At 38.6% G+C, this 17,686-nt stretch overlaps 1 pseudogene; it reads right to left on the reverse strand.

Annotated features, from left to right (window-relative positions):
• Positions 1-2,232: 2,232 nt before the first annotated feature.
• LOC100404640 (heterogeneous nuclear ribonucleoproteins C1/C2 pseudogene) lies at positions 2,233-3,098 on the reverse strand (annotated as a pseudogene).
• Between the last annotated feature and the right edge of the window lie 14,588 nt (positions 3,099-17,686).

The raw sequence follows: 17,686 nt of genomic DNA on the forward strand, positions 1-17,686 counted from the left end.
ATCATGCCACTGCACTCCAGCCCTGGTGACACAGCGAGACTCCAGGAAAAAAAAAGTCAAACAATAAAACAGGGATAGACAAGTTGGGCAAGGAATGCTTTAAGACAAGAATGAAAGGCTGGACTACTGAACTATGAATAGGACCAATAGTGGGTGCTGTAAATGGGGAGATAATCAAATGAGGTGAAGGGCAGGTAACTAAAATTCTAATAAAACAAAATAAAATAAAATGTAGTCAAGAAATAGCCCATGTTCAGGATAGAAGATGAAACAAAGACAACCTGGATAGTAACGATCAGATCTTAAATTGTACTCAGGAATTGAGTTAACAGTGAAGCCACTAGAGCCAAGACCAAGCTGTGACACTAAGGGAAAAGAACTCTATCCACAATAATAAGAAGAAAGAATTTGTTAGGCAACTTCTATGTGCCAGACAATGTGCGGAGTGATTTACATGCATTATCCCATTTAATATTTAATCCTAAAAAAAATCCTACAAGGTAAATATCATGAAAATTTATTTTGGATAATTTCAAAATCGATGTTGTTGCTTGTTTTCTGAGCTACCTCTCTAATTATTTCAGATAAAAAATGTATGATTGAAAGAAATAGATAAGGGGGTGTATGACAACATCTTCTCAAAAACATAAAAATATCCATTATAATTTGTCCAAAATCGTTAACTGTTAGATGTTCCAGGAGTTCTCAATTTGCATTTTACGCATTGAATTACATCCCCCCAAATTTATTTCTTTAGCTTTAACCCCCAGTACCTCACAATGTGATTGAATTTAAAGATACAGTTTAATTTTTTTTTTACATTAGTAGAAGATGATTATTTTTATCTCACTATTGCAGGCAAGATCAAGCCTTGTACTAGTTAAAAACACAAATTCCTGGACTTACAACCAGATACATGGGTACCAGAATCTCCAGAGTCTTGGAAAGCTGTATGTTTAACAAGCGCCCTAGGTGATTCACATCAGCACAGAAGTTAGGAGAATATTGCAAGGGACAGTGGTCCTCAATGCTGACTTGTGCAGTAGAATCCCCTAGGATGGACCCATTCATTAAGAGTCTAGGTTATTGGTCTGGATGAGTTCTTACTGTTTGTTTGATTGTTTGGTTAGTTGCTTGGTTGCTTTTTTGTTTTAATTTTTCCATAAGTTTTTGGGTTACAAGTGCCATTTGGTTACATGAGTAATTTCTTTAGTTGGTTATTTGTGAGATTTTGGTGCACTCATCATCTGAGCAGTATACACTGCACTCTATTTGTAGTGTTTTATCCATCAATCCCCTCCCACCCTTCCCATCAAGTCCCCAAAGTCCGTTGTATCGTTCTTATTTTTTTGCATAGTCAAAGCTTAGTTCCCACATATTAGTGAGATCACACAATGTTTGGTTTTTCATTCTTGAGTTACATTACTTAGAATAATAGCCTCCATTCTCATCCAATTTGCTTCAAATGCTGTTAATTCTTTTCTTCTTATGGCTGAGTAGTATTCCATCACACACACACACACACACAAACACACATCAGAGTTTCTCTATACACTTGTTGATTGATAGGTATTTGGGTTGGTTCCACAACTTTGCAATTGCTAATTGTGTTGCTGCAAACATGCTTGTGCAAGGATCTTTGTCATATAATGATGTCTTTTATTCTGGTTTGATACCCAGGAGTGAGATTGCTGAATCAAATGGTAGTTCTACTTTTAGTTCTTTAAGGAATCTCCACACTGTTTTCCGTAATGGCTGTACTAGTTTACATTCCCACCAGCAATGTAGAAGTGTTTGTGATCACCACATCCATGCCAACATTTACTGTTCTTTGAATTTTTGATTATGACCATTCTTGCAGGAATCAGGTGGTATCACAGTGTGGTTTTCATTAGCATTTCTCCAATATTAGTGATGTTGAGCATTTTTTCATATGTTTGTTGGCCAATTTTATAATCTTTTTTTAAAAAAACATACTTTTTTTAAATCATAAAGTATCAAAATTAAAATAAAAAATTACAGGGTAAGACTTAACAAAACTACTAGGAACATCAAAGGAAGTGAAAATGGGACTAGGCACAGGGAAATATGAATGTGGGAAGGACAAGGATGGGGAGAACAGTGAGCATGTGTTGAAGATACTAGGGGAGAGTATATGGTAATAAATTTGATTTTAGACAAGTGCCTAGGTAAAGAAATAATGGAATAAGATTTCTAAACTCGAATATGTGCTTAAGAGTCATCCTCACCATTGATGCTGTCCCTGTCATCCTCTCCTACCTCAGCCTCTTTTTTATTATCATTGATCAGCTCCAGCTGATCATCCCCCATCTTCATTATCATCACCATCCAGCAGGTCACCCTCCTCAGCAGTCATCTGCAACCCACTCAGCCTCCATCTTCACATTAATCTCATCTTTCTTCAAGGAGCTGCTGCTCTGCTCCTCTTCTGACTTATCATTCTTCATCTCTACTGCTTGTTTGCTCTGTTCCTTTTCCATTTTTTCCAGGAGATAATCCACTTTTTGTTTTATCTGGGTCAACTCCTTCTTAATGGCCTGAAGGTCATCTCCTTTCAACTTTCCAGACATGGAAGATTCCCACTATCCACTCTTAGAATTGAAGCCACTTTTGTCCCTTCATGAGGTGTTTCCTGATACACTCTGATGTTTCAAGGGCACTACAGCCTAAGCAATAGGAGGAGGAGGTACACTTGCTGGGTAACTGTACATCCTATCATAATAATCCCTTTAAAAGTAATAGTTCAAGTCAAAAGAGGAGCCATATATCTCTGCTGCAGAGCATTTCACACCTGCTTTCCCTCAGTTCACTTTTGTCTCTGCAGCCAGGTTAATATCTAAAACCTGGCTAGCAATCATTCTGCCATCCTCTCCTGCTACAGCAGCCTGGGCATTTCTCTCATTAACATATTGAACGAAGGCCAAGCCCTTATGAACAGAGCAGCCCACAATTTTGCCATACTTCCAAAATATTGCCTCCAAAACAGATTTCTTAACTACAAGAGTGTTGAGATTCCCAATGAACACACAGGAGTTCATGGAGCAAGGATGTGTCTTGATGGTAACATCGCTGGCCATTGTGTTTGATGCTGAGGTTTCTCACAAAGCCGAAATGTAGCTGAAGATCAAAAAACTCTCACAGGAGTGGGGAGGGAGAAGAGATTCAATTCTGAGTCTCCTAGTCCCAGGTTCTATTTCAAGAAGCAGACTGCTGCTCGAGGTCAGCAACGCGGCCACAACTGCTCAGTCTTTGTCTCTTCACAAAATTGTTTCATAATCTTATTTTGAGAATTGTCTATTAATGTTCTTAGCCCACTATTTGAAGGGATTATTTGTTTTTTTCTTACTGATATGTTTGAGTTTATTGTACATTCTGGATATTAGTTCCTTGTCAGATGCAGAAGTTGTGAAGATTTTTTCCACTCTATGAGTTGTCTGTTTGCTCTGCTAACTGTTCTTTTTGCTGTGCAAAAGTTCTTTTTTTTTTTTTTTTTTGAGATGGAGTTTCGCTCTTGTTACCAAGGCTGGAGTGCAATGGCACAACCTCGGCTCACCGCAACCTCCGCCTCTTGGGTTCAGGCAATTCTCCTGCCTCAGCCTCCCGACTAGCTGGGATTACAGGCACACGCCACCATGCCCAGCTAAGTTTTTGTATTTTTAGTAGAGACGGGGTTTCACCATGTTGACCAGGATGGTCTCGATCTCTTGACCTCGTGATCCACCCGCCTTGGCCTCCCAAAGTGCTGGGATTACAGGCGTGAGCCACCGTGCCCGGCCTGTGCAAAAGTTCTTTAGTTTAATTACATCCAAATTATTTATAATTGTCTTTATTTCACTTGCTTTTGGCTTCTAGGTCATAAAATCCTTGCCTAAGCCAATGTCTACAAGGGTTTTTCTAATGTTGTCTTCTATAAGTTTTATAATTTCAGGTATTAGATTTAAGTCCTTAATTCATCACATACTGATTTTTGTATAAGGTGAGAGATGAGGAACCAGTTTCATTCTCTTACAGGAGAATGAAGATCAGTTGTCTGTAAGTAATTGAGTTTATTTCTGTGTTCCCTATTCTGTTCCATTGGTCTATGTGCCTATTTTTACACCAGTATTATGTTGTTTTTGTGACTATGGCTTATAGTACACTTTGAAATCAGGTAGCATAATGCCTCCAGATTGGTTATTTTTGTTTAGTCTTGCTTTGGCTATGAGGGTTCTATTTTAGTTTAATATAAATTTTAGAATTGCTTTTTCTAATTCTGTGAAGAATGATGGTAATATTTTGATAGTGATGGCATTGAATTTGTACATTGCTTTTGGCAGCGTGGTTATTTTCACAATATTGATTCTACACATCAATGAGCATGGGATGTGTTTTTATTTGTTTGTGTCATCTATGATTTCTTTCAGCAGTGTTCTGTAGTTTTCCTTGCAGAGATCTTTTACCTCCTTGGTTAGGTATATTTCTCAGTATTTTATTTCATTTTATTATTTTATTTCATTTTTTGCAGCTATCAAAACAAGGGGTTAAATTCTTGATTTGACTCTCTGCTTGGTAACTGTTGATGTATAGAACAGCTTGTTAATTTGTCTTGTATCTGGAAACTGCATAATTTTTTCAACATCTCTATGAGCTTTCTGGAGGTGTCTTTAGGGTTTTTGAGGTAAGTGATCATAACATCAGCAGTGACAATTAGACTTCCTTTTTACAAAGTTGAATGACCTTTATTTCTTTCTCTTGTCTGATTGGTCTGGCTAGGGCTTCCCATACTACATTGAAGAGAAGCAGTGAGAGTGGGAATCCTTGTCTTTTTCCAGTTTTCAAAGGGAATGTTTCAACTTTTCCATATTCATTATTATGTTGGCTTTGTGTTTGTCATAGATGGCTTTTATTACATTGAGGCATGTCCTTGAATGCCAATTTTGCTGAGAGTTTTAATCATAAAGTGATGATGGATTTTGTCTAATACTTTTTCTGAATCTATTGAGATGGTTATGTGATTTTTGTTTTTAATTCTATTTATGTGGTGTATCACATTTATTTATTTGTGTATGTTAAACTGTCCCTGGATCCCTGGTATGAAACCCATTTGATCATGGTAGATTATCTTTTTGATATGTTGTTGGATTCGGTAAGCCAGTGTTTCATTAAGGATTTTAGCATCTATGTTCATCAAGGATATTGGTCTGTAGTTTCCTTTTTTGTCTATGTCTTCTCATCCTTTTGGTATTAGAGTGGTGCTAGCTTCATAGAATGAATTGAGCATTCTCTTTTTCTTTATCTTTTGGAATAGCGTTGAAAGTATATATACTGTGAATCAATCTGGTCCTGGACTTTTTTTGTTGGTAATTCTTAAATTTCCATTTTAATCTCACTGCTTGTTATTAGTCTGTTCAGGGTATCTATTTCTTCCTCATTTAAGCTAGGAGGGTGGTATTTTTCCAGGAATTCATTCATCTCTTCCAGCTTTTTTAGTTCATGCATATAAAGGTGTTTAAAGTATCCTTATATTATCCTTTGTACTTCAGTGGTGTCAGTTATTACATCTCTGTTTTGTTTCTTAATGAGGTTATTTGGAATTTCTCTATTCTTGGTTAATCTTGCTAATGATCTATCAATTTTATTTATCTTTTCAAAGAACCAGCTTTTCATTTCACTTACCTATTGCTATTTTGTTGTTTTACTTTTATTTAGTTCTGCTCTGATCTTGGTTATTTTCTTTCTTCTGCTGACTTCAGGTTTAATTTTTTCTTGTTTCTCCAATTCCTTTAGGTGTGACCTTAGAATTTCAGTTTGTGCTCTTTCGATCTTTTAATGTTGGTGTTTGGGGCTATGAACTTTCCCCTTAGCACTATCTTTGCTGTAACCCAGAGGTTTTGATACATTGTGTCATTGTCGTTCAGTTTGAAGAATTTTTAAATTTATATCTTTATATCATTTTTAACCAAATGCTCATTCAGGAGCAGGTTATTTAATTTCCATATATTTGTGTATATTTGAGGTTCCTTTTGAAGTTGATTTTCCATTTTATTCCACTGTGATCTGAGACAGTGCTTGGTATTATTTCAATTTTCTTAAATTTATTGAGGCTCATTTTATGACCTATAATATGGTATATCTTAAAGAAAGTTCCATGTACTGTTGAATAAAATGTGTATTCTGTGGTGGTTGCATGGAATGTTCCTTATATATCTGTTAAGTTCATTTGTTCCCAGGTATAGTTAAAATCATTAATTATTTGTTGACTTTCTGTCTTGATGAAATGTCGAGTGCTGTCAGTGGAGTATTGAAGTTCCACACTATTATTGTGTTACTGTCTATCTCATTTCTTAATTCTAATACTAATGGTTTTATAAATTTGGGAGCTCCAGTGTTAGGTGCATATTATGATAGTTTCCTGTTGGACAATGTTTTTTTACCATTTATAATGTATGTCTTCATCTCTTTTAACTGCTGTTGCTTTAAAGTTTGTTTGGTCTGATATAAGAGTAGCTACCACTGCTCAGTTTTGGTGTCTGTTTGCCTTTTTCCACCCTTTTACTTTAAGTTTATGTTAGTGTTTATGTGTTAGGTGAGTAGCCAGAAAGCAGCAGATAGTTGGTTGATGAGTTCTCATGCGTTCTTCAGTTCTGAGAAGATACAGTCTTTAAAGAAGTGATTAAGTTAAATGAGTTGTTAGGTGGACCCTAATCCAAAGTAACTGGTGTCCTTGTAGACGAGGAAATTAGGACACTGACGGGTACAGGAGGAAGATCATGTAATCACACAGAAAGAAGACAACCATCTACAAACAACGGAGATAGGCCTCAAAATAAAACAACTCAACTGATACCCAGATCTTAGATTGCCATCTTCCACAACCCAGTGAGCCAATTCATTAAAATAAATTTATATTTTTAAGCCACCATATCTGTGGTACTTTGTTAAAGCCACTCTAGTGAACTAACAAACAGAAGCTAATAAAGGTTATGGCTATTCTTGCAATAAAAGAGCTGATTAGACATATTTTCTTAACTTTTTAAAGATTATTATTTAAGTCCTCACAAAACATGTTGTTTTGTTTGTATTGAGGCAAGATAAGTAGGCAAGGAAGTAACCATGTCCTCAGGATGCAACAACCTGTGTGACACAATATCATCAACACAATTTTTTTGTAGTCGAGCTCATTCAAGAAAATCATTCTCAAGTAGAGAAGTTTTCCCATGGAAAGCCCAGGCACATTTTGATTTTACCTGTTCTCAGACTGATGCTTTGCTCTTAAAATAGTAAAATCACACCCTGGATAAAGATTTAAGATGCTAATGAGACACGTGATATATGAACAAGAATGTACGGCTACTGTGTATGTGCAGCCAAATGCTGCCTATAACATGTTTACTAGCAATACTATTTTCTACCTCTCATGAACAATCATGTAAGATTCCCATAAAGGGAATCTCCCTAATGCCAATCTTTGTTATCTCATCCTTATGAACAGCCCACTCTGAATTGTCTCTCAGTTGCGCTGATTATCTGCAACTAAATTACAGAGTATTTTTTCTCTTTTGCAATACATTGTTGTATACTGCATCTCTTCTGCTGTATGTCTCTTCCTTGAATTCTTTTTTGTTTTTTAATTTATTGCATTTTAGGTTTTGGGGTACATGTGAAGAACATGCAAGATAGTTGCATAGGTACACACATGGCAGTGTGTTTAGCTGCCGCCTTCTCCTTCACCCACATTTGGCATTTCTCCCCAGGTTACCCATTCCCGCCTCCCCCCTGCTGAACCTCCCCTATTCCCCCAAGTAGGCCCCAGTGTGTAGTACCTTCCCTGTGTCCATGTGTTCTCATTTTTCATCAACCGCCTATGAGTGAGAATATGCGGTGTTTCATTTTCTGTACTTGTGTCAGTTTGCTGAGAATGATGTTCTCCAGATTCATCCATGTCCCTACAAAGGAAACAAACTCATCATTTTTTATTGCTGCATAATATTCCATGGTGTATATGTGCCACATTTTCCCAATCCAGTCTATCATCGATGGGCATTTGGGTTGGTTCCAGGTCTTTGCTATCGTAAACAGTGCTGCAATGAACATTCGTGTGCATGTATCCTTATAGTAGAATGATTTATAGTCCTTTGGATATATACCCAGTAATGGGATTGCTGGGTCAAATGGAATTTCTATTTCTAAGGCCTTGAGGAATCGCCACACTGTCTTCCACAATGGTTGGACTACTTTACACTACCACCAACAGTGTAAAAGTGTTCCCTTTTCTCCACATCCTCTCTAGCACCTGTTGTCTCCAGATTTTTTAATGATCACCATTCTAACTGGCAGGAGGTGGTAACTCAATGTGGTTTTGATTTGCATCTCTCTAATGACCAGTGATGATGAACATTTTTTATATATTTGTTGGCCTCATGTATGTCTTGTTTTGTCAAGTATCTGTGCATATCCTTTACCCATTTTTGAATGAGCTTGTTTTTTTCCTGTAAATTTGTTTGAGTTCTTTGTAAATTCTGGTTGTCAGCCCTTTGTCAGAAGGGTAAACAGCAAAACTTTTTCCAATTCTGTTGGTTGCCAATTCATTCTAGTGACTGTTTCTTTTGCTGTGCAGAAGCTGTGGAGTTTGATTAGGTCCCATTCATCTATTTTTGCTTTTTTTGGCAATGCTTTTTGTGTTTTGGTCATGAAGTCCTTGCCTACTCCTATGTCCTGGATAGTTTTGCCTAGATTTCCTTCTAGGGTTTTTATCGTGCCATGTCTTATGTTTAAGTTTTTAATTCATCTGGAGTTAATTTTAGTGTAAGGTGTCAGGAAGGGGTCCAGTTTCTGCTTTCTGCACATGGCTAGCCAGTTTTCCCAACACCATTTATTAGACAGGAAACTCTTTCCCCATTGTTTGTTTTTGTCAGGTTTATCAAAGATTGCATGGTTGTAGATATGTTGTGTTGCCTCCGATGCCTCTGTTCTGTTCTATTGGTCTATATCTCTGTTTTGCTACCAGTACCATGCTGTTTTGATTACTGTAGCCTTGTAGTATAGTTTGAATTCCGGTAGTGTGATGCCTCCTGCTGTGTTCCTTTTGCTTAGAATTGACTTGGCTATGTGGGCTCTCTTTTGGTTCCATATGAAGTTCATGGTGGTATTTTCCAGTTCTGTGAAGAAAGTCAATGGCAACTTGATGGGGATAGCGTTGATTCTGTAAATTACTTTGGGCAGTATGGCCATTTTCACGATATTGTTTCTTTCTAACCATGAACATGGAATGTTTCTCCATCTGTTTGTGTACTCTCTTATTTTGATGAGCAGTGGTTTGTAGTTTTCCTTGAAGAGGTCTCTTACACTTCTTGTAAGTTGTATTCCTAGGTATTTTACTTTTTTTGTAGCAATTATGAATGGCAGTTCATTCTTGATTTGGCTCTATTTCAGTCTGCTATTGGTGTATAGGAATGCTTGTGATTTTTGCACATTGATTTTACATCCTGACACTTCGCTGAAGTTGCTTATCAGTTTCAGGAATTTTTGGGGTGAGGCGAAGGGGTCTTCCAGGTATACTATTATGTCTTCTGCAAAGAGAGACAGCTTGGCTTCCACCTTTTTTATTTAAATATCCTTTATTTCTTTTTCTTGCCTGATTGCTCTGGCTAGAAACTCCAGTACTATATTGAATAGGAGTGGTGAAAGAGGGCCTTCTTTTCTAGTGCCATATTTCATAGGGAATGCTTCCAGTTTTTTTCCATTCAGTATGATATTGGCTCTTGGTTTGACGTAAATAATTTTATTACTTTGAGATATGTTCTACGAATATCAAGTTTATTGAGAGTTTTTAGCATAAAGGGCTGTTGAATTTTTTCAAATGCCTTCTCTGCGTCAATTGAGATAATCATGTGGTTTTTGTGTTTCGTTCTGTTTATGTGGTGAATTACGTTTATCGACTTGCATATGTTGAACCAGCCTTGCATCCCCGGGATGAATTCGACTTGATCATGATGGATAAGGTTTTGATGTGCTGTTGCAGTCGGCTTTCCAGTATTTTATTGAAGATTTTTGCATCTATGTTCATCACGGATATTGGCCTGAAGTTTTCCTTTCTTGTTGAGTCTCTGCTGGGTTTTGGTATCAGGATGATGTTGGTCTCATAAAATGATTTAGGAAGGATTCCCTCTTTTTGGATTCTTTGGAATAGTTTCAGAGGGAATGGTACCAGCTCTGCTTTGTGTGTCTGGTAGAATTCGGCTGTGAACCAATCTGGATCTGGGCTTTTTTTGTGTGGTAGGCTCTTAATTGCTGCCTCGACTTCTGACCTTGTTATTAGTCTATTCATAGTTTCAGCTTCCTCCTGGTTTAGGCTTGTGAGGACACAGGAGTCCAGGAATTTATCCATTTCTTCCAGGTTTACTAGTTTATGTGCATAGAGTTGTTTGTAATGTTCTCTGATGATGGTTTGAATTTCTGTGGAATCTGATGCTGATTTCCTCTTTATCATTTTTTATTGCATCTATTTGGTTGTTCTCTCTTTTCTTTTTAATCAATCTGGCTATTGGTATGTCTATTTTGTTGATCTTTTCAAAAAAACCAGCTCTTGGTTTTATTGATTTTTTGAAGGGTTTTCCATGTCTCTATCTTCTTCAGTTCTTCTCCAATGTTAGCTATTTCTTATCTTCTGCTAGGTTTGAGTTTTTTTGATCTTGCCCCTCTAGCTCTTTCAATTTTGACGATAGGGTGTCAATTTTGGATCTCTCCATTCTTCTCATATGGGCACTTTATTTATTGATATATATTTTTCTCTAGAGACTGCTTTAAATGTGTCCTACAGATTCTGGTATGCTGTGTCCTCATTCTCATTGGTTTCAAAGAACTTCTTTATTTCTGCCTTCATTTCATTCTTTATCCATTCAACATACAAGAGCCAGTTGTTCATTTTCCATTAAGCTGTGTGGTTCTGAATTAGTTTCTGAATTCTGAGTTCTAACTTGATTGCACTATGGTCTGAGATACTGTTATTATGTCAGTTGTTTTGCATTTGCTGAGGAGTGCTTTACTTCCAATTATGTGTCCAATTTTAGAGTAGCTGTGATGTGGTGTTGAGAAGAATGTATATTCTGTGGATTTGGGGTGGAGAGTTCTGTAAATGTCTATCAGGTGTGCTTGTTCCAGGTCTGAGCTCAAATCCTGGATTTCTTTGTTAATTTTCTGTCTAGTTGATCTGTCTAATATTGACAGTGGAGTGTTAAAGTCTTCCACTATTATTGTGTGAGAGTCTAAGTCTCTTTGTAGGTCATCAAGAACTTGCCTTATGTATCTGGGTGCTTCTGTATTGGGTCCATATATGTTTAGGATCGTTAGCTCTTCTTGTTGTATCAATCCTTTTACCATTATGTAATGGCCTTCTTTGTCTCTTTTGATCTTTGTTGCTTTAAACTCTATTTTATCAGAGATGAGAATTGCAACTCCTGCTTTGTTTTTGCTCTCCATTTGCTTGGTAAATCTTCCTCCATCCCTTTATTTTGAGCCTTTGTGTATCCTTGCATGTGAGATGGGTTTCTTGAATACAGCACACCAATGGTTTTTGGATTTTTATCCAATTTGCCAGTCTGTGTCTTTTGATAGGTGCATTTAGTCCATTTACATTTAGGGTTAATTTTGTTACGTGTGAATTTGATACTGCCATTTTGATGCTAGCTGGCTGTTTTGCCAGTTAGTTGTTGTAGGTTCTTCATTGTGTTGATGTTCTTTAGCATTTAGTGTGATTTTGGAATGGCTGGTACTGGTTGTTCCTTTCTATGTGTAGTGCCTCTTTCAGGAGCTCTTGTAAGGCTCACTCGGTGGTGACAAATTCTCTGAGTACTTGCTTATTCGCAAAGGATTTTATTTTTTCTTCACTTCTGAAGCTCAGTTTGGCTGGATATGAAATTCTGGGTTGAAAGTTCTTTTTTTTAAGGATGTCGAATATTGGCCCCCACTCTCCTCTGGCTTGTAGAGTTTCTGCTAATAGATCTTCTGTGAGTCTGATGGGCTTCCCTTTGTGGGTGACCCGACATTTCTCTCTTTCTGCCCTTAGCATTTTCTCCTTCATTTTAATTCTGGTGAATTTGATGATTGTGTGCCTTGGGGTTGCTCTTCTTGCGGAATATCTTTGTGGTGTTCTCTGTATTTCCTGGACTTGAGTTTTGGCCTGGCTTGCTACTTTCTGGAGATTTTTCTGGATAATATCCTGAAGAGCATTTTTCAGCTTGAATTCATTCGCTTCATCACATTCTGGTACACCTATCAAACGTAGGTTAGGTCTCTTCACATAGTCCCACATTTCTTCGAGACTTTGTTCATTTCTTTATGTGCTTTTTTCTTTAATCTTTGTTTCTCATTTTATTTCATTGAGTTGATCTTCAACTTCTGATATTCTTTCTTCTGCTTGGTCAATTAGGCTGTTGAAATTTGAGGATGCTTTGTGAAGTTCTTATATTGTGTTTTTCATATTCTTTAATTCATTATATTCCTCTCTAATTTGTCCATTTTTGGTATTATTTCCTCGAATCTGTTTTCACATCTTTTTTCAAGGTTCTTAGTTTCTTTGCATTGATTTAGAACATGTTCTTTTAGCTCACGGAAGTTTCTCATTACCCACCTTCTGAAGTCTGAATCCGTCATCTCATCACCCCTGTTCTTTGCCCAGCTTTGTTCCCTTGCTATTGAGGAGTTTTGGTCCTTTGTAGAAAGCGAGGTGTTTTGGTTATGGGTGTTTTCCTCCATTTTGCCCTGGTTTCTTCCCATCTTTGTGGGTTTATCCACCTGTGGTCTGTGTAGTTGCTGACTTTTCGATTGGGTCTCTGAGTGGACGCCCAGATTGTTGATGTGAAGTATTTCTGTTGTTTAGTTTTCCTTCTGACAGTCTAGCCTTTCTGCTGTATGACTGCTGAGGTCCACTCCAGGCCCTGCTTCTCTGGGTTACACCTGTAGCAGCTGCAGAACAGTGAGGGATGCTACCAGTTTCTTCTTCTGCTATGTTTGTTTCAGAATGATGCCTGCCAAGTGTCAGTCTGATCAGTCCTTTTTGTGGTGACTCTTTGGATATACAGGGGTCAGGGAACTGCTTGATCAGATGGTCTGTACTTTATAGGAGCTCACGTGCTGAGCTGTGAGCTCCTTGTTCATTCAGGACTGTTAGGCAGATACTTTTAAGTCTACTGCAGCAGAACTTATAAAACCTTTTTTTTTCCCTTAGATGCTCTGTCTCGGGCATTAGGGCTTTCTTTATGAGAATCCATTGCACTTTCCTGCGCAGCTACTAGTCAGTCTAGTCATTATTTGCCTGCCGAGGCTCTGCCCTGTTGCCATTGGCTCCGCCCTACTGTCATGGGCTCTGCTCTATTGCCATGGGCTTCGCCCTGTTGCTGTGGGCTCTGCCATGCTGTAGTGGGCTCTGCTCTGTTGCTTCTGTATTGGTAGTCTCTATGTTATGGTGGGTTGCCTCGTCAATGGCAGGCTGCATCAGCAATGGGAGTATACATCCATAGGGGCAAAATGCCTTGGCAACGACGGACGCCTCTCCCACACTGAGCTGCACCGTCCCAGGCTCAGTTGTGTCCGCAGTGAAACTCTCAACCTCGAGCGTATCAAATCACTGCCCTGCTTGTCCCTGTGGAGGTGGGATCTGCCAAGCCTTGTCACCTGGCTCACTGCCTCAGAGCCCCTCTTTTTTCCTTTCCTAAGTTGAATGGTTGACTCTCTCCCAGGTATTTCAGTCTCCAGCTGATAGGGGACTGGGATCCATGTGATTTCCCTTGCAGCGACCCACTGTGCCAGCTCAAATGTTGCCTCCTGGGAATCTCCTGGTCAGGCTCACTGTCCAAGTCCCATTCAATCAGATGGATATGCTAATCTGCCCTCCCATATCTCATATTGCCAGTTTAACAGGGCATCCAGACAAGTGTGCCTTGTGCAGAGTGCCGCTGCACTGCGGCGCTGGCCAATACAGCCGCGCCAGTGTTCTGTGTCTCTCCTACACCTGGGAATCCCCCCCGTTCTGTGGGCAACAAAGATCTGTCTGAAAATGCGGCCTGAACTCACCCTCTGTGCCTTCAGTGAGAGCTGCAACCCCGAGCTGCTCCTACCCCACCATCTTCCGGGTCTCCCAAATCGAAATTCTTTTAAACTAAGTAGACAAGAACCAAGATTTTGCAATAGCCATCCACATTTCTGGTGCTGCAACTTGGAGAGAAGTTTGTCTGCTTCATTTTGTTCAGTTTTCTTTCAGCCATGGTGAGTAGTATGGTAGTCCCAGACTACCTAGCTGACTATAATTTTTTGCCAAGTTCTATTTTATTATGGCATTTCAAAATCACTCACATTCTTTAATCAAGCAATTATACTGGCTTTCTATTTGGCTGCTGCTTTTTGCAATGTTAATAATTACCTTATTTGGACGGAATGTCCTGATTACTCAGCTTTTGGACCCTTTTGATGTTTTTGTCTCATCTTTTGTTTAGTTGTCCTTTCAAGAACCTCAACCAACCATTGTTTATTAGCTATTATAATTTGTTTGATATTAAATAATCTCTTCAAAGATGTTTGTTTACTTTGAGGTAAACACATTAAATATAATTTGCCAAAAATATTTTATCCTTGCAGACTCTATGTGGTTTTAGACTTTCTCAGGAGACTTTCAAGTGGCCATTCATGTTGAGTGCAAGATGCATGGCCACATGAATGTCCAATCGTGGAGACTACACCAAATTATTCCAAGAATCATAATTGTGCATCAAAAATGGCACATCAGGTGGAAAATGGTGGAGAGAAGGCAGGACTAACTTGTAGCTTTCACTCAGATGGACAGAACAGTGTGTGAATACTCATCTTATGAACTTTTGCTCCAAGAACTACCACAGGAACATACCAAAATGAACAAAATATTTCACAGGCCCTTTGAGAAAAGTGACTGCAACAAACATCGAGAGACAGCCAAAAAGTTGTAAGTGCCCGAAGTGTGAGGGGGAAAGTTCACCTCCAAACACAGATTCTCACTGAGGAACCTAAAAGTTCAGATCATGGGAGGATTTAACTTTACCTAAAGCCAAAACAAATTTAGAGAGCCAAGTGAAATATAAAAGTAGAAGTGGGAAAAGCCCTGTAGGTACTTCCAGCCCCCAAGGAAACCCAGGGCCCCCATGTTTTACTTTATCTCACAGGGTTCCTTGGGGAGGGTTTCCAGTGAAATTGGGGAAAGACTCCAGGGAATAAAAAACTTACAGCTAAACTTTGTAATAATTTTGAGTGAACATGAATTTTCTAGGGTAAAATATGGGGGTGGGGAGAGAACAGGAAGTACAGGTATGAGCACAGAAGCTGTGGTGGGGAGGAGCAAATCCTGAAAACCCTGCTTGCTTTCTCAGAGGAGAGGTTTTTAACCTGGGGCAAGTTTTCATCCCTGCTCATCAGCTGCCTGGATATAGACTTGGTGTTGTTGGGGGAGTACAACGGAAATGAGACTAGCTTTTCTGGCTGCATGAAAGCCAGGTAAGGCCTGTCACTTCTGACTTTTTTCTAATTTCCTAGTAACCCGTATGATGCTGCAGATGCAGCCATAGTCCCCCTGGGAACATAACTCCATTGGTCTGAAAAGTTCACCCCCATCTCCCACAAAGGATGCTGCAAGCCCTGCCCAATGAGTCTGAGCTCAGATGCATGTAAGCCTGTCCCCAATCTGATGGTCTTTTTCTACCTACCCTGGTAGCTGAAGACAAAAGACATAATCTTCAAATCTCTATAAACCAACCTACTAACTGAGAACCCTGAGTACTTATCCAGGTGACCCTAGGGCAAACTTGTATCTTCCTTACACTACCACAGCTGATGCTCTCTTGAAAATAATACATGCTGGCTGGATGCCAACCAACACAAACCATTACAGAAACGCATAAAAGAACAACACTGTCCTAAAAAATGAAAAAAAAAACACAGCTAACCTCACTGCCTGTGACATCCTGGCTAACCAGAGGTCCTAAGTCTGTCCATATGACAACTTTACTGCCAGCACAACCAGCGTTTCCAAAAACCAGTGCACTAAACAACACTACAACCAAGGTCCCTAACAGAGTCCACCTCACTCCCCTGCTACCTCCCCTGGATCAGTTGCTGGAACCCATGGCTTAGAGATCTGAAGATGGATCACATTACAGGACTCTTTGCAGACACTCTCCAGTACCAGTCTGAAGCCCAGTAGATCTGCTGGGAAGCTAGACCCAGAACAGAAATAATAACTGCAATCCATTTCTTAGTGAGCCAAATCTCTACTGGAAGGGGAAAGGCAGCACATCAAGGGAGAATCCCATGGGAAAAAAAGAATCGAAATTGCAGTGCTTGATCTCAAGATCTTTTCTTTAACATAGTCTACCCAAATGAGAAGGAATCAAAAAACCAATTCTGTTAATATAAAAAAACAAGTTTCTTTTACATCCCCCGAAGATTACAGTAGCTCACCAGCTATGGATCTGAACCAAGTAATCCTTAAATTGCTAGAAAATAATTCAGAAGGTTGATAATCTACTCAATGAGGCACCAGAGAAAGCTGAATACAAACTTAAAAAAATCAAAAACATGATAAAGGATATAAAAGCAATGTTTTTCAGAGAAATAAATGTATAAATTAAAAAAGTCACAACTTCTGGAAATTAAGGACACACTTAGAGAAATGCAAAATATACTGAAAAGACTCAACAATAGAATTACATAAGTATGAAAAAGAACTTCAGAGCTTGAAGATACGGCTTTCAAATTAACCCAATCTGACCAAGACAAAAAATTATTCTCCAAGAAGTTTGGGATTACATTAAATGACAAAACCTAAGAATAATTGGTGTTCTCAAGGAAGAAGAGAAGTCTGAAAGTTAGGAAACATATTTCAGGAAATAGTCCAGGAAAACTTTCCTGGTCTTGCTAGAAATTTAGAAAGCTTCCCAAAACAAGAAGCTTTAAGAACACCCAGGAAATTCATCACAAAAAGATCATTACCTAGGCACATAGTCATTAGGTTATCTAAAGTCAAGATGAAGGGAAGAATCTTAACTGTGAGGCAAAAGCATCAGGTGACCTATAAAGGAGAACTTATCTAATTAATAGAAAATTTCTCAGCAGAAACCCTACAAGATAGAATGAATTGAAGTCCTTTTTTACTTCCTTAAACAAAACAATTTTTAGCCTAGAAATTTGTATCCAGTGAAATTAAGTTTCTTAAAAAGGAAAGATACAGTCTTTTTCAGACAAACAAATGCTGGAAGAAGTCACCGCTATGAAGTCAGCACTACAAGAACTGGTACTGGTATAAAAATAGTCATATGAACTAAGGGAACAGAATAGACAACTGTATCATTGAAAAAAACGGTGGATAAGAGGCAGAAATAAATTGTAGTTCACACTCGGATGGTCAGAGTAACATATGGAGATTTGCATTATAATCTTTTGCTCAAAGAACTACTGCAAGAAAATACCACGAAGGCCAAGATAATTCACAGACCCTTTTAAGGAAGTGGATTGCTCTGGCACAACCTGAGATATAGTCCAAATACTGTGCTGGCATCCATGGCTGAAAGACCTGAACATTTCACAGCACAGGACGATGTGCAGACACCCCACAATACTAGCTCAGAGCCTGGTAGCACTGCTGGATGCTGAATCCAGAAGAGAAATA

The sequence above is a fragment of the Callithrix jacchus genome, chromosome X, assembly GCF_049354715.1.
Source record: "Callithrix jacchus isolate 240 chromosome X, calJac240_pri, whole genome shotgun sequence".
In the NCBI taxonomy this organism is placed as follows: domain Eukaryota; kingdom Metazoa; phylum Chordata; class Mammalia; order Primates; family Cebidae; genus Callithrix; species Callithrix jacchus.